The 15,603-nt window shown below is 39.8% G+C and overlaps 1 protein-coding gene across 3 annotated transcripts in view; it reads left to right on the top strand.

The window, feature by feature from the left end:
• Positions 1–711: 711 nt before the first annotated feature.
• LOC139555969 (contactin-4-like) overlaps positions 712–15,603 on the top strand; it is a 255,013-nt gene continuing 240,121 nt past the window's right edge. For 2 of the 3 annotated variants that reach the window (XM_071369411.1, XM_071369394.1), the window contains exon 1: positions 712–1,323. The gene's annotated coding sequence lies outside the window, so the exon portion shown is untranslated. The remainder of the gene's footprint in view (positions 1,324–15,603) is intronic. The other variant, XM_071369404.1, reaches the window with a different exon arrangement.

The raw sequence follows: 15,603 nt of genomic DNA, 5'->3' as shown, positions 1-15,603 counted from the left end.
GAGCATTCCACTGGTAGTCACAGATGTTGATAGAATCAGTTAATTGATTAAGATGTAGATGTAAAGGTTTAAGGTTCTCCAACTGACCTCATTGACCTCCTGCTCCCAAGGTACAGCCCTATATCCTTTAAACCGTCTCATTGTTGTCAATGAGAAATATTTATTAACATCGGCCAATTCTGCTTAATTTAGTGGAATTTCATTGTATTGAATGGAAAATGCAATATCCAAATGGTGAGATGTGATCTCATTAAGAAAAGATAACTACTTGATCAGCTAATGCATTCTGGGTGTAGTCTTCTCAGGGTTACAGGCTGATCCATTTACAGTGAGGACACTAAACCTTGCCTCTAAAAGGACAAACCTCAGGTTATTACCTGCCTGCTTGCTAGTTTGACACTACAGAAAATATGGTATGGAAAAATACGTTTTAAAAAGCTTTCAGACACGGTTTAAATGAACAATTGTTATCATTTTGTTGGTAGTCTTTGGAAGCCGGAATACCTTTTAAACATTTGAATAGACACTTGTTTTTCGTTTAATCTATTAGGGTTGCCTAGCTATCACATTCTTGTTAATAGGCCAATATCTAGTTAGACACCTGTTTTATAATGATGCCAGCGAACTTTAAAGTTATTGTACCAGATATTTCCTCAAGACAAGTCCTAAATATGTGGGAGGTGTCCCTCGTGCCAGCGCACGCCACTGTAGAAGGTAGAATTATTCATGCATTGATGGCATGACGCTGCATTTCTAATCAATGGGAAACATAGTATTTTACGATACTTGCCGGGTAATGCTGAATTGGGCTGCTTTACAGCTCGCGTAGTTGTTTTGTATTAGAGCCCAACTGAAAGACTTGTTCTATTATATCCCGACCACTTAGACTACCCAGAAGGGTCTGTGCCGCTTGGATGCTCGGTGCGGTGACTGAGTGCCTCGCCGAGAGACAGCTCGTGTGCTTGCTCTGCTCCGGGTAGGGGAGGGAAACTGGTGCATCACTGTAAGTACGTCTTTAGTTATCAACAGTCGCGGGGAGCTCCGTAAAGCAAACTGCTAAACTGTGCACTCTTTACCTATATTGCAAACAACGAAAGCGACATTTATAGAGTAGGTTACTATTTGAATGTATTCGGTCGGTGATACAATACCTTTTGCACTCTAGTGAGGGACGGATATTAATTGTGCATAGCCACCCAACTCACTCACCAACAGCATTGCCACGATTCAACACAGTGATGTCTGTGTACAGAATTTTGATAGGAGTATCAAAACACGGATTATTTCAATGAAATACCAATTGCAAGGATAATTACACATACGGTAAGAGTATTTATTATTATTGTTATTATTAGCCTATCATTATTATTATTTAAAGGGCCTAGCACTATTTAGTAGGCTATTAGTAGGCTATTATTATTGCCATTATTCGACTATTATTAGCCTGTTATTGGTGTCATTTTGTAAACTAATCGAATAGACTCTATTGTCAAAGTAGTTTGTTTATTTATTTGCTTTAGCCTGTTTGAAATTGTATTTCATTCAAGTGGAATTGTTCAACCAGTGTTCGAAACTATAGCAGGCTAGTCCATAGTGGGTTTATAGCCCACACTGCAGGTAAAAAGGAACCTCTGTAACTTTTGCGTGAATACTCATAGCCTATAGCCTACTAGTGTTATCCCATATTTACAACATTTCAGTAGGCTTTATTTTACGTCAGTTAACAGGGTCCCCCGTGCGTTTTACGCGTGCGTAACCCACTTGTAGTTACGGTATAGTGATCTGATTTGCCCGAGTGTTGATTTTGTTAGGGCGCTATCATGCGAGAAGTAGGCTACAAATTCAGTAGCTGTGTGCCACCACACTGATTAGTGCGTGCAGATGTTTGGTAGCCTAATCCCTTGCGTCGACTCCCTATCATAATCCATGCCGGATTTGTTGATTATGTAGTTGACGACCAACTGCGGTCATAGTGTCCTATGTCTAGCCAAACATAAATATTCCAGAAAATATTATATTCTACATTCTTTCTAACATGTACAGGCTATACAAGTACACTTTTTGCAAGTATGCATAGGTTTAGTCAGGAAATGGTAATACATATCAATATAGTTAATATTAATATCCTAAATAGCACCATTCCTACATTAGTTATCTTCAGCCACCACCAGTGGTGTAGTGCTATTTTTTATTATTATTCTGGAGCAAAACATTTGTTTTATATAGTCATCATTTTGTCAATCCAAGTTTGTACCTACAGGTAGTTTATTGAATAATATCGTTTTAAAATATGCATAAAATGCGTCCTAATGCAAGTCTGCCTATGGCTACACATACTGTAGCCTATATTGCCTCAAAGAAAACGATATGTTCATATTACCTTCAAACACCAAATTAGGCCATCATCACTGTCAATTGTGAATGATAATTCATCACATTTTATGGGTGAAACGTCTAATCTGCATCTGCATGCCAACCATTTGATCTCAATCAGTTTTATGGGAATATGCATCTAGTTTTCATAATGATATAAGTAGCTACTGTTTCAGCTCATTTTAGAGCAGATGGTGTGAACAAGCTACAGCCTACCTGTATGTTGTTTCAGTCAAAACACACATTTAGCCTAGTAGTGCACGCTGTTGAGTTAAGGTCGCATGAGATCAGACCATTCAGCAGAACTATCCTAAAATTTCATAAGAAATGAAGTGGTGTTTTTTGTTGTCAAACAGTAACATTATGTTAGTATTATATTCGGTATGTTAGGCCTATGTAGAATACTAATGAATCAGTAAGTGATTTTGCAAGACAATGATTCATCTTTGATCTAAACTTTATTAAACAAGCACCATTCTGAGAAGTGGCGGAGATTCGCTCTGGTGCGCTCCAGCAGTACTACACCCCTGGCCACCAGTCAAACTAATTTCCTAGTGATCAACACAGGACTAATCCTAACATCTGTCCATCAGCCTCATGGTACTCTGCTACTGTTGACCAGTGCCCTTATCTGATCTGATCTAGATGGGGGCTAGCAGATGAGTCCGCATACTCTCACTGTAGCCAGAGGCATAACTAAACCTGCTCTTTTAATATGCATACTAGATATTTGAGAATCTGTATGGTTTTAGTCTGCTCTTACATTAAATAATTATTACTGGATGACCAAATGTGTTATTTGTATCATGCTAGTGGTAATAGTGTATCTGCCTTCTCCATGGCTGCCAGAGTCCTCTCCTCTGTGAGTTAATGTGAGTTACTGGTAAGGTGTGCTCTGAATGGGGAATGTATGATAAGATGGGATATCTAATTTGCTGTGGGAGATGAAAAGCATCCTTGTTAATTTAGATGATTGATATAGATGAGGCTGTGCTGCAAATTGCCACAGGGTTTGTCTGATAGCTATGAATGGATCCTCTGTCCCCTCACACTTCATATGGACATTATTGAGAACATTTCCTCAATCATGAATTCCACAATAACAAGAACTAGTTGTCCATGCAGTCCCATGTTGTAAATCTTCACCACTTCCTCCTCCCTTGTGCATTTCTGATGAAAGTAATCACCTGCCTGACATGCACCATGCATCTCAATGGACTCGACAGGCACCCTGCAGAGACAAACCAGACTTGGAATGACTTAGCTATCTGGCATATATGATTTGCTATAGACACATGGTTGGTTGGTTTATACGTGTGTGTTAATTGTTGCCACACATTCCAGTGACAGTCTCTTAGACATGCATGTGTGATGGTCTCTTGATGGACTAGAGAGTGCCCTGGCAGATGCAGCTTTGCAGGAAGTAGAAAAAAATGCCTTCAGGCCAACAGACTGTCAGAAGGGATGTAGTGCATAAGTGACATTAAAATGATTTTGGGATAGTTACAGTTAGAGACATTTCACTGGATAGTTCCTGCTGGTAGAAGTATAGAGAACATGTGTTATCTGGGGTATTTCTATTTCATGTACAGTATTAAAAAAAAAATCTCTCTCCAGGAAAACGTGTTAAAGAAAAGGGGTCAATTCTCTGTTTTCCATAGTAGCCATTCGAATCCATGTAAATTGTGTAATGCTGCTCTAAAAAAATGGTGTTCCGAACAAGCGACTGAAGTGCGTGTACATTAAGATGAGTTCTTGTCAAACTATCTCAGTCCAAAAGAGAGGCATTGTGCCTGTTTCATGTGCAAGGAACTCTTCAGCATTTTCTTCTCATTTGATCTCTTATTGGAGCAGGATTCAGTTAGGCAGCAGTGAAGTTAAGCCAAATGTGTCTGTCCCTCTTAATCAGTAACCGTATAGTATTGGCAAAAATCCCCTCCCCACTTAATCAGATGTATCAATACGGTTTAGAGACACTGTATCAGTCACCATGTTGAAATAAAATAGATCTTTAGACTTTTTCCTAAATTCACGCTTGATAACGTGCTGAAATTGTAATTTTGTTCGTTATCATCACACCAGACATTATCATCACACCATGAAAGAAACCTTTCTCAATATTATGTAATTCCCTCATATCACCCTTCCCAGTAGAGAGCAGCGCCAGTTCCAGGTATAAGCGACATAAGCGGTCGCTTAGGACCCCCAGCCGCTAGGACCCCAAAACATAATAAAAAACGACTCAGATGGGGGTGTCAACTTACTATTGAGAGTAAGAATAGTAGAATACACCAGGTGCAATTAATGTCAGTTACTGCCAGTCACTCAATTAGCCATGTCAGCTAACCATTTTTTGATTGTTAGTTAGTCTAGCCAGCTATCTAAACTTGTAGCAATCATGTCCGAATACCGACTGGCACGCAGGGCACGTGCTCAGGGACCCCTATTGATTTTGATGGTCATTCTAACTCTGATATCACATTAACATAGCATAAGTCATTACAAAATGTGTAGAATTGCAGGAAATTCGATTTTAAATGGCTAAATAAATCTCTCCACCCCATGGCAAAATGGGTAGAATTGCAGGAAAATAGCTGTAAAACTGCAATTGATTAGGGCGGTAAAGAATGGGAGGAGGTCTTCAGAGATGAAGAGGGGATGGGATGAGTGTGCAGATTGTTGGGAAATCAGACGTCAATAGATGCAGAATTTCATCTGGTGGGAGAAAATAGAAAGAGTTAAAGGATGAGGAGAGAGGGAAGAGGCAGAATCAAGAGACAGGAGGTGCAGCGGCTAGTTCTTCCTGTCACTTGTCCTCGATAGGCAGCCAGTCTCGAAAGGGGGGCTTGAATTTTGCTCAAGCTGTTCGTCGTCTTGTCTCCACGCCTCCTTCTTGGAACATTGCATAAACCCTGGAGATCAAAGGCAGAGTAAAGGGAAGAGGGGAGGAGACAGGGGTGGCGGGATGAAAAAGCAAACACAAGGGTTACTTAATTTTCATTAACATGTGCCTGGTTTTAGCTGAAAGCCCTCTCAACACGTCAAGGTACAAGCAAAGATCTTTTACATTTTTTTATTAACCCTCTCACCCCCGACTACATTTTTTCAGTGTTTGACCGTATGGCGCTTGGATAGGTGTATTTGTGTTTATTAGGGATCCCCCCCAAATAGAGTACCACAGTATGAGTCATAATACCCATAATTCCTAGCAGTCAAACAAGGAAATGGTTCCAATCGTTGTTCCACCATATATTTTTCCCATGGGGAATTTTAGAAACACTAAGGGCTGTGTTTCACATAGGCTTACCCTGGCATGACGTTTTAATATCCGTGTAAATCTCTCTTGGACAAGGTGACTTTTATCAATATATTCGCCTGTATTTACCCCCCCCCCCCCCCCCTAAAAAAATGAAATGCTGATTAGCTGCTTATATGGCTATAATAAACAACTACAAATGTTTTTTATTTTATTTTTTATTTCACCTTTATTTAACCAGGTAGGCTAGTTGAGAACAAGTTCTCATTTGCAACTGCGACCTGGCCAAGATAAAGCATAGCAGTGTGAACAGACAACACAGAGTTACACATGGAGTAAACAATAAACAAGTCAATAACATGGTAGAAAAAAAGAGAATCTATATACAATGTGTGCAAAAGGCATGAGGTAGGCAATAAATCGAATAATTACAATTTAGCAGATTAACACTGGAGTGATAAATCATCAGATAATCATGTGCAAGAAGAGATATTGGTACTGGTGTGCAAAAGAGCAGAAAAGTAAATAAATAAAAGCAGTATGGGGGGTGAGGTAGGTAAATTGGGTGGGTAGTTTACAGATGGACTATGTACAGCTGCAGCGATCGGTTAGCTGCTCGGATAGCAGATTTTTAAAGTTGTTGAGGGAGATAAAAGTCTCCAACTTCAGAGATTTTTGCAATTCGTTCCAGTCGCAGGCAGCAGAGAACTGGAAGGAAAGGCGTCCAAATGAGGTTTTAGCTTTAGGGATGATCAGTGAGATACACCTGCTGGAGCGCGTGCTGCGGGTGGGTGTAGCCATCGTGACCAGTGAACTGAGATAAGGCGGCACTTTACCTAGCATAGCCTTGTAGATGACCTGGAGCCAGTGGGTCTGACGACGAACATGTAGCGAGGGCCAGCCGACTAGGGCATACAGGTCGCAGTGGTGGGTCGTATAAGGTGCTTTAGTAACAAAACGAATGGCACTGTGATAAACTGCATCCAGTTTGCTGAGTAGAGTGTTGGAAGCTATTTTGTAGATGACACCACCTGGATTCGGTCCTGTGTAGCAACATTTGAAATTGTATGTTTTACATTGGCTAAAAGTAGATACTCAGAGCTAGAAAATTGTATATCATACACTACAGTTGAGGAACAATGGGAAAGTAATTTTGCTTTGAAAGTTGATAAACTTGTAAACCCACTTTTGAGAAAATGTCATATTTGAATATTTTGGTACACCTACTTGAGAGCTCTTCTTTGTCTACACCCCTTCAGCATCGTTCACACCCTCTTAAGCCTTATCCACACACATCTCTTTAAGGATTCACATGTGAGGTCATGTGCTAAACAGAGTGAGTAGTGTAGTAAACAACCAAAGATTTTAAGACTAAAAGTGTTAAAAGTAGTAGCCTACAATAAGGAAAAACTCCAGCTAAAAATACACTTGATCTAGTCCGTGGCCTATATCCTAATCTAACTTTGGTGCAGGTCATGTGGTTCTTCACATTACCGTCTCTGGTAAACATACACTACAGTTGAAGTCGGAAGTTTACATACACTTAGGTTGGAGTCATTACAACTCGTTTTTCAACCACTCCACAAATGTCTTGTTAACAAACTACATTTTTAGCAAGTCGATTAGGACATCTACTTTGTGCATGACACAAGTCCTTTTTCCAACAATTGTTTACTGATAGATTATTTCACTCATAATTCACTGTATCACAATTCTAGTGGGTCAGAAGTTTACATACACTAAGTTGACTGTGCCTTTAATTAAACAGCTTGGAAAATTCCAGAAAATTATGTCATGGCTTTAGAAGCTTCTGATAGGCTAATTGACATAATTTGAGTCAATTGGAGGTGTACCTGTGGATGTATTTCAAGGCCTACCTTCAAACTCAGTGCCTCTTTGCTTGACATCATGGGAAAATCAAAATAAATCAGCCAAGACCTCAGAAAAAGAATTGTAGACCTCCACATGTCTGGTTCATCCCTGGGAGCAATTTCCAAATGCCTGAAGGTACCACGTACAAACAATAGTACGCAAGTATAAACACCATGGGACCATGCAGCCATCATACCGCTCAGGAAGGAGACCCGTTCTGTCTTCTAGAGATGAACATACTTTGGTGCGAAAAGTGCAAATCAATCCCAGAACAACAGCAAAGGACCTTGTGAAGATGCTGGAGGGTGAAGATGCTGAAGGAAAGGTACAAAAATATCTATATCCACAGTAAAACGAGTCCAATATCGACATAACCTGAAAGGCCGCTCAGCAAGGAAGAAGCCACTGCTCCAAAACCATAAAAAACCCAGACTACGGTTTGCAACTGCACATGGGGACAAAGATCATACTTTTTGGAGAAATGTCCTTTGGTCTGATGAAACAAAAATGGAACTGTTTGGCCATAAGGACCATTGTTATGTTTGGAGGAAAAAGGGGGAGGCTTACAAGCCGAAGAACACCATCCCAACCGTAAAGCACGGGGGTGGCAGCATCATGTTGTGGGGGTGCTTTATTGCAGGAGGGACTGGTACACTTCACAAAATAGATGGCATCATGAGGCAGGAAAATTATGTGGATACATTGAAGCAACATCTCAAGACATCAGTCAGGAAGTTAAAGCTTGGTCGCAAATGGGTCTTCCAAATGGACAATGACCCCAAGCATACTTCCAAAGTTGTGGCAAAATGGCTTAAGGACAACAAAGTCAAGGTATTGGAGTGGCCATCACAAAGCCCTGACCTCAATCCTATAGAAAAGTTGTGGGCAGAACTGAAACAGCGTGTGCGAGCAAGGAGGCCTACAATCCTGACTCAGTTACACCAGCTCTGTCAGGAGGAATGGGCCAAAATTCACCCAACTTATTTTGGGAAGCTTGTGGAAGGCTACCTGAAACGTTTGACCCAAGTTAAACAATTTAAAGGCAATGCTACTAAATACTAATTGAGTGTATGTAAACTTCTGACCCACTGGGAATGTGATGAAAGAAATAAAAGATTAATTAAATCATTCTCTCTACTATTATTCTGACATTTCACATTCTTAAAATAAAGTGGTGATCTGAGCTGACCTAAGACATGGAATTTTTACTAGGATTAAATGTCAGGAATTGTGAAAAACTGTGTTTAAATGAATTTGGCTAAGGTATATGTAAACTTCTGACTTCAACTGTATATCAAATAACATTTACCTTTATTTGTCACATGCACAGGATACAGAATGTGTAAATGGTACAGTGCAATGGTTTCTTGCATTTTTGCATAGTAACAATATAAAAACAGAAAATGTCCAGATTAAAATATTTATGAAATATTTTTGAATTATTAGATGACGTTCACCCAGACACGCTTGTCTAAATTGATGGGTCATGTGAAAGAAATGCTATAACCACCCCCCAGCCACATCTTGCTTAGTGGATGGGTCACTTATCTAGACATGTACACATGTTTATGAAATACAATAGATGGCTGTAATCACCCCCAGACACACCTGGCTAACTTGATGGATCATGTAATCATCTGGTGAAGTGGAGTCTTTTGTTTAGACATGTAGCTAGCTAGCTAAACAATTAACAAACCTCCAAACAAGCTTCAATGCCAGACAACAATCCTTCCGTGGCCTCCAACTGCTCTTAAACACTAGTAAAACTGAATGCATGCTCTTCAACCGATCGCTGCCCGCACCCGCCCGACTAGCATCACTACTCTGGACGGTTCTGACTTAGAATATGTGGACAACTACAAATACCTAGGTGTCTGGCTAGACTGTAAACTCCTTCCAGACTCAAAATAAACATCTCCAATCCAAAATTAAATCTAGAATCGGCTTCCTATTTCGCAACAAAACCTCCTTCACTCACGCTGCCAAACATACCCTCGTAAAACTGACTATCCTACTGATTCTCGACTTCGGCGATATCATTTACAAAATAGCCTCCAACACTCTACCAGGCAAATTGGATGCAGTCTATCACAGTGCCATCTGTTTTGTCACCAAAGCCCCATATACTACCCACCACTGCAACCTGTATGCTCTCGTCGGCTGTCCCTCGCTACATATTCGTCGCCAGACCCACTGGTTCCAGGTCATCTATAAGTCTTTGCTAGGTAAAACTTTGCCTTATCTCAGCTCACTGGTCACCATAACAACACCCACCCGAAGCACTCACTCCAGCAGGTATATCTCACTGGTCATCCCCAAAGCCAACATCGCCTTTTGCCGCCTTTCCTTCCAGTTCTCTGCTGCCAATGACTGGAACGAATTGCAAAAATCGCTGAAGTTGTAGACTTATATCTCCCTCACTAACTTTAAACATCTGTTATCTGAGCAGCAAACCGTTCGCTGCAGCTGTAAATAGCCCACCCAATCTACCTACCTCATCCCCATATTGTTTTTATTTACTTTTCTGCTCTTTTGCACACCAGTATTTCTACTTACACATCATCATCTGCACATCTATCACTCCAGTGTTAATTTGCTAAATAGTAATTACTTCGCTACTATGGCCTATTTATTGCCTTTCCTCCTTATGCCATTTGCACACACTGTATATAGATATTTCTATTGTGTTATTGACTGTACTTTTGTTTATCCCACGCGTAGCTCTGTGTTGTTGTTTTTTGTCGCACTGCTTTGCTTTATCTTGGCCAGGTCGCAGTTGTAAATGAGAACTTGTTCTCAACTGGCCTACCTGGTTAAATAAAGGTAAAATAAATAATTTAAATGAAATTAAAACTTCCGACTTCAACTGTGTATTAGGTGGGTTGAGATTATTAAATATGAAAGCACTAAACCTCTCTCTAAAAGCTTCACTAATTCAAAAGTTTTACTTGAACCTAAATGGTTCTCAAGTAGATTACTAAGAAAAGCTCATCCATTGTTTAAAAATGGCTTTTTTGCCTCATGATTCATTGAAAATCATGATTTTTTTCAAAGTATCTCTCTTTTTCAAACAAGCATTGCAGAGCTGGCTACAATTTAAATTTCATCCCCCTGAAAGATAGAACAAATATTACAACAAATATTATGTCTGAAATCAAATGTGTTGGTTGATAAAATACCTGTATTTATGGGAAAGATGTTTGAAAAGGGTATTTTGTTCTTAAATTATATTGTAAATTGGAATGGTGGAGTTATGTCCTTCATGGAGTTATCAGAATTGTACGGGAAGGTCTGCTCAATTCAAGAGTTCAACCAATTGATTACAGCATTACCCCAATAAATGGAGTACGCAGGTGGCAGCGGGAGGAGGTAGGGAACTGGTCTGTCTGCCCAACATAAAGGATCAAAACTGGCAGAGGAATAAAAATAGCATAAATAGGAAAGTATACCAGTTTCATTTAAGGACCAGGATGTTGAGAACTGTGCCATACAGATTGCAAAATAGTTGGGAAGAGATTTTTGATGTACCGATTCCATGGTATAAGTTGATATATAAAACAACGCAAGATTCAAGAATTCTTGCCACCAACAAAATGTTGAATATTTGGGGCATAAAATCATCGAAGCTCTGCAGATTTTGTTGTGAGGATACAGAATCAATAGACCATTTATTTTAGTATTGCCCTCAGGTTTCCTGTTTCTGGTCTCAGGTTCAGGAATGGCTGAAAATGCATAGCATTGATATAAAATTGACCCTAGAAATAGTACTGTTAGGAGATCTGGAGAGACCGGGTCAGTCAATTACTAATATGCTAATACTCTCAGTAAAGGTATTTATCTTCAACTCTCAATTTGTGGATTCTATTCGATTAGATAGATTGAAATTGTACGTTAAACATCACAGCATAGTTGAAAGATTTATGTTGCGTAAAATTCCGAAGAGTGTGGCCAGCAGATATAGGTTGGATGGGCTGAGGGAAGCTGAGGGTTGGGATGTAGAATTGGAGACAAGTGGGAGTGGAGTTGCTTTGCTTTGCAGGAGATAGAATGATGGTCAAAGATAAAAGTCAAAAATAAAGTCAAAATAAAACATAATAAAAAGTACGTTTGAATGACACTGAGGGGCAGTAGCTAATGCCGGGTTGCCTGAGACTGATGTCGTGCAGGTGTTTGTACACATGCATATACACACACTCTCATTCAAATACACACATACACAGGCACACACACATGTAATATTGCCAGACATGCACTCAAACATATACACTTGGCATTGCTGTTATGATTTTAGTTGTCCTTGATGTCCTTTGTTTTTGCAAGTTTGCAAGTTTTTTCTTGCATTGTTGTTTGCTGTTTTATTTTGTATTTTAATTTTTTCTCTTTAGTTCATTTTCTTGGTTGTTGGTGCATTGGGGGGTTCTTGGGGGTGGGAAATGGAATTAATTGTATTTATTTATTTTTTCTTCTTGGGGGGGTGGACTGTGCGAGAGGTCTCGGATGGTTGAGGGACAGCTATTGGGGAACTGTGGCGGGGTTCTTGGAGGGTTCGGATCCCCGTTCTTTTGGCCTGGTGGAAGATCTGTCGATGTGCCATTGAGCAGGGCGTTGACCCTGGATGCTTCTGTGTGTCGCTCTGAATCGGAGTCTTGGATGACTGGTGTGGTGTAGTTGTTGAGTGGCTTCACTGCAACTATAATGTATGTTTTGAATATTCAATAAAAAAAATTCTCATCCCGTGTTCAAGAACGGCCTTTTTCTCGCTCACTTTACATTATTTGAAAACTAAATAATCTCAAAAATATCGTAATTTTTTTTAAACAAAGTGAATATAATTAGTATTATTTATTAATTTAGAATTATATATATTCTCACAGATATATTACTAACCCTGTTTTTCACAAGCGTAGCAGGCTGTGAATTCTGCAAACAACGTTTCTAGGATGGGCTATTAGCAGGACAATATATATTGGTCATATTGGTGTCACGTTCGTTTGTAGAGATGGACCAAGGCGCAGGGAATGTAGAGTTCCACATGCTTTATTAAAAGTAAAACTTAACAAAACTAAGCAATAAACGAACAAACCGTGACTACAGAGGTGCAAAGTGCACTAACTCCAAACAATATCCCATAACACACAGGTGGAAAAAATGCTACTTAAGTATAATCCCAATTAGAGACAACGATAGCCAGCTGCCTCTAATTGGGAATCATACTAAAACACCAACATAGTAAAAACAAACTAGAACCCCACATAGAAAATATAAACTAGACTAAACCCCTAGTCATGCCCTGACCTACTCTACCATAGAAAATAAAGGCTTTCTATGGTCAGGACGTGACAACTGGTCATGTTCCTGAGTGGCGCACAATGGGATTGCCTTGCAGTTCTCCAGCTTTATCCACTGAGATAGCAGTGGGCACACAATGGGGGGTGGGGTGGGTAAGGGAGGAGAAGGAGGAGTCTGCACAACACACCACCGGGGGCAAACTACCTGCCCTCCAGGACAGCTACAACACTCGATGTCACAGGAAGGCAAAAAAAATCATCAAGGACAATAACCACCCGAGCCACTACCTGTTCACCCTGCTTCCATCCAAAAGGCGAGGTCAGTACAGGTGCATCAAAGCTGGGACAGAGAGATTGAAAAACAGCTTCTGTCTCAAGGCCATCAGATTGTTTAACAGCCACCACTAGCACAGAGAGGTGGCTGCCTACCTGCAGACTTACCTACAGATATCATTGGCCACTTTAATTAATGGAACACTAGTCACTTTAATAATGGCACTTTAATAATGTTTACATATCTCGCATTACTCGTCTCATATGTATATACTGTATACTGTATCCTTCACTATATATACTTTACTAGCTGTTGCATCTTAGCCGCTGTGTCACTGCTCATCCATATATTTTATACTTATATATTCATATCCCATTCCTTTACTAGATTGTGTGCATTAGGTTTTGTTGTGGAATTGTTAGATATTACTTGTTAGATACTGCTGCACTGTCGGATCTAGAAGCATAAGCATTTCGCTACGCTCACAATAACATCTGCTAACCATGTGTACGTGACCAATACAATTTCATATGATTTTTAAACACGCTGCTGTGTTTTTATTTACAGTAGTGATGGACAGCTGGTGGCAAACACTAGTTTTTCACAAGTGTACTGTGCAGGTGTAGCCCTATTAGCAGGACAATAGACTCTTAGCTACTGTAGGTGTGGAAATCCCCCTACTTGCAATGCATTCGATGCTTAAGTAATCTAAAGTGTTACATTTCTAACTCAAAACAGCAGTGCAGTATTTCTTCATCAACATCTTTATGCTTTCGTTAATAAAATAACGAGAAAAAAGACATTCAAAATGCAGATGTTTATTTAAACTACATTTTAGTTGCACTTCAACCCATGCTCCATGACCACGGGTAAACCTTGTGACGTGATCAATGTATTTGTTGCATTGTTGGATCGTCAATTTCTCTAGCCAAAACATCTTGATGGCCTTGACCAGTTCATCTTTGCTTGTAGGCTTGGCAGAGTTACGGATTAATGTTTTCAGTGTATGCCAAACAAGTTTGACCGGGTTTAAAACAGACCTACATGTAGAGATTTTTATTTATTTTTAGATATACTGTATGCCTACGGTAGGTGTTGTAGGTCTTTTATTTATTTATTTTTATTTAACCTTTATTTTACTACATAAAGGTCTGCTTACTCTGCTGGCGTCTTGACCCAGTTTATGCCCTCATTTTCAATGCAAACCTGGGCGGCAGTGTGTTTTGGGTCATTGTCTGCATTTGGAGAAGAAAAAAATTAATTTAGCCTAACAGTCAACATTAGGTACAATACTAGAAATATACATGTAAATAGGCCTGAACATAACAAAATATTGCTATAATCCTACCTTGAAATAAACTGTGGTCCCAGAAACACATCTCTGACATAGGGTCCAGCATATCTCTTGATGATTTCTTCCTCAAAGAAATCTCGAGCCATGATACCTGAAAAAGGAGGCAACTGTGAATTATTGTGGAACACATAGCAGTCCGTGAGGTGTAGGCTACAATATTTTATGTACCTTTTGCTTTGTAAATAGCCAAACTTACAATCAAAAATCAAATATGGACCTGGTCCCTGGCGAGTTTGAGTGGATGCTTGGGACTCGGCTTGCTTGATCTTCCTTTTTGTCTGTAGCACTTTTGAGCAACTTGCTGAAGGGCCACAGTTGATTAGTCTGTGAAGATGACGTCATTGTATGTCTCGCTAGCTTTGATCCATGCCTGGGCCTGCAGGACGCAAAGTTCTTTGTCAGACGAATCATCGGGTCGAAACTACAGAACAGTACAAAATAAGCGAACACACATGGTTAATGTTCTGAAGAAAATTATATATACACTACCGTTCAAAAGTTTGGGGTCACTTAGAACTGTTCTTGTTTTTGAAACAAAAGCACATTTTTTGTCCATTTAAAATAACATCAAATTGATCAGAAATACAGTGTAGACATTGTTAATGTTGTAAATTACTATTGTAACTGGAAACGGCAGATTTTTTATGAATATCTACATAGGCATACAGAGGCCCATTATCAGCAACCATCACTACGGTGTTCCAATGGCACGTTGTGTTAGCTAATCCAAGTTTATCAACAGTGAAGACGCGATTCCGGGATGCTGGCCTTCTAAGCAGAGTTCCTCTGTCCAGTGTCTGTGTTCTTATGCCCATCTTAATCTTTTCTTTTAATTGGCCAGTCTGAGATATGGCTTTTTCTTTTCCCGGAGTCGCCTCTTCACTGTTGACTTTGAGACTGGTGTTTTGCGGCTACTATTTAATGAAGCTGCCAGTTCAGGACTTGTGAGGCGTCTGTTTCTCAAACTAGACATTCTAATGTACTTGTCCTCTTGCTCAGTTGTGCACCGGGTCTTCCCACTCCTCTTTCTATTCTGGTTAGAGCCAGTTTGCTCTGTTCTGTGAAGGGAGTAGTACACAGCGTTGTATGAGATCTAAATTTCTTGACAATTTCTCGCAAGGAATAGCCTTCATTTCTCAGAACAAGAATAGACTGACGAGTTTCAGAAGAAAGTTATTTGTTTCTG

The sequence above is a fragment of the Salvelinus alpinus genome, chromosome 2, assembly GCF_045679555.1.
Source record: "Salvelinus alpinus chromosome 2, SLU_Salpinus.1, whole genome shotgun sequence".
NCBI classification, from domain to species: Eukaryota; Metazoa; Chordata; class Actinopteri; order Salmoniformes; family Salmonidae; genus Salvelinus; species Salvelinus alpinus.
The sequence above is the reverse complement of the archived record's forward strand: the minus strand, read 5'-3'. Positions and strand labels throughout refer to the sequence as shown.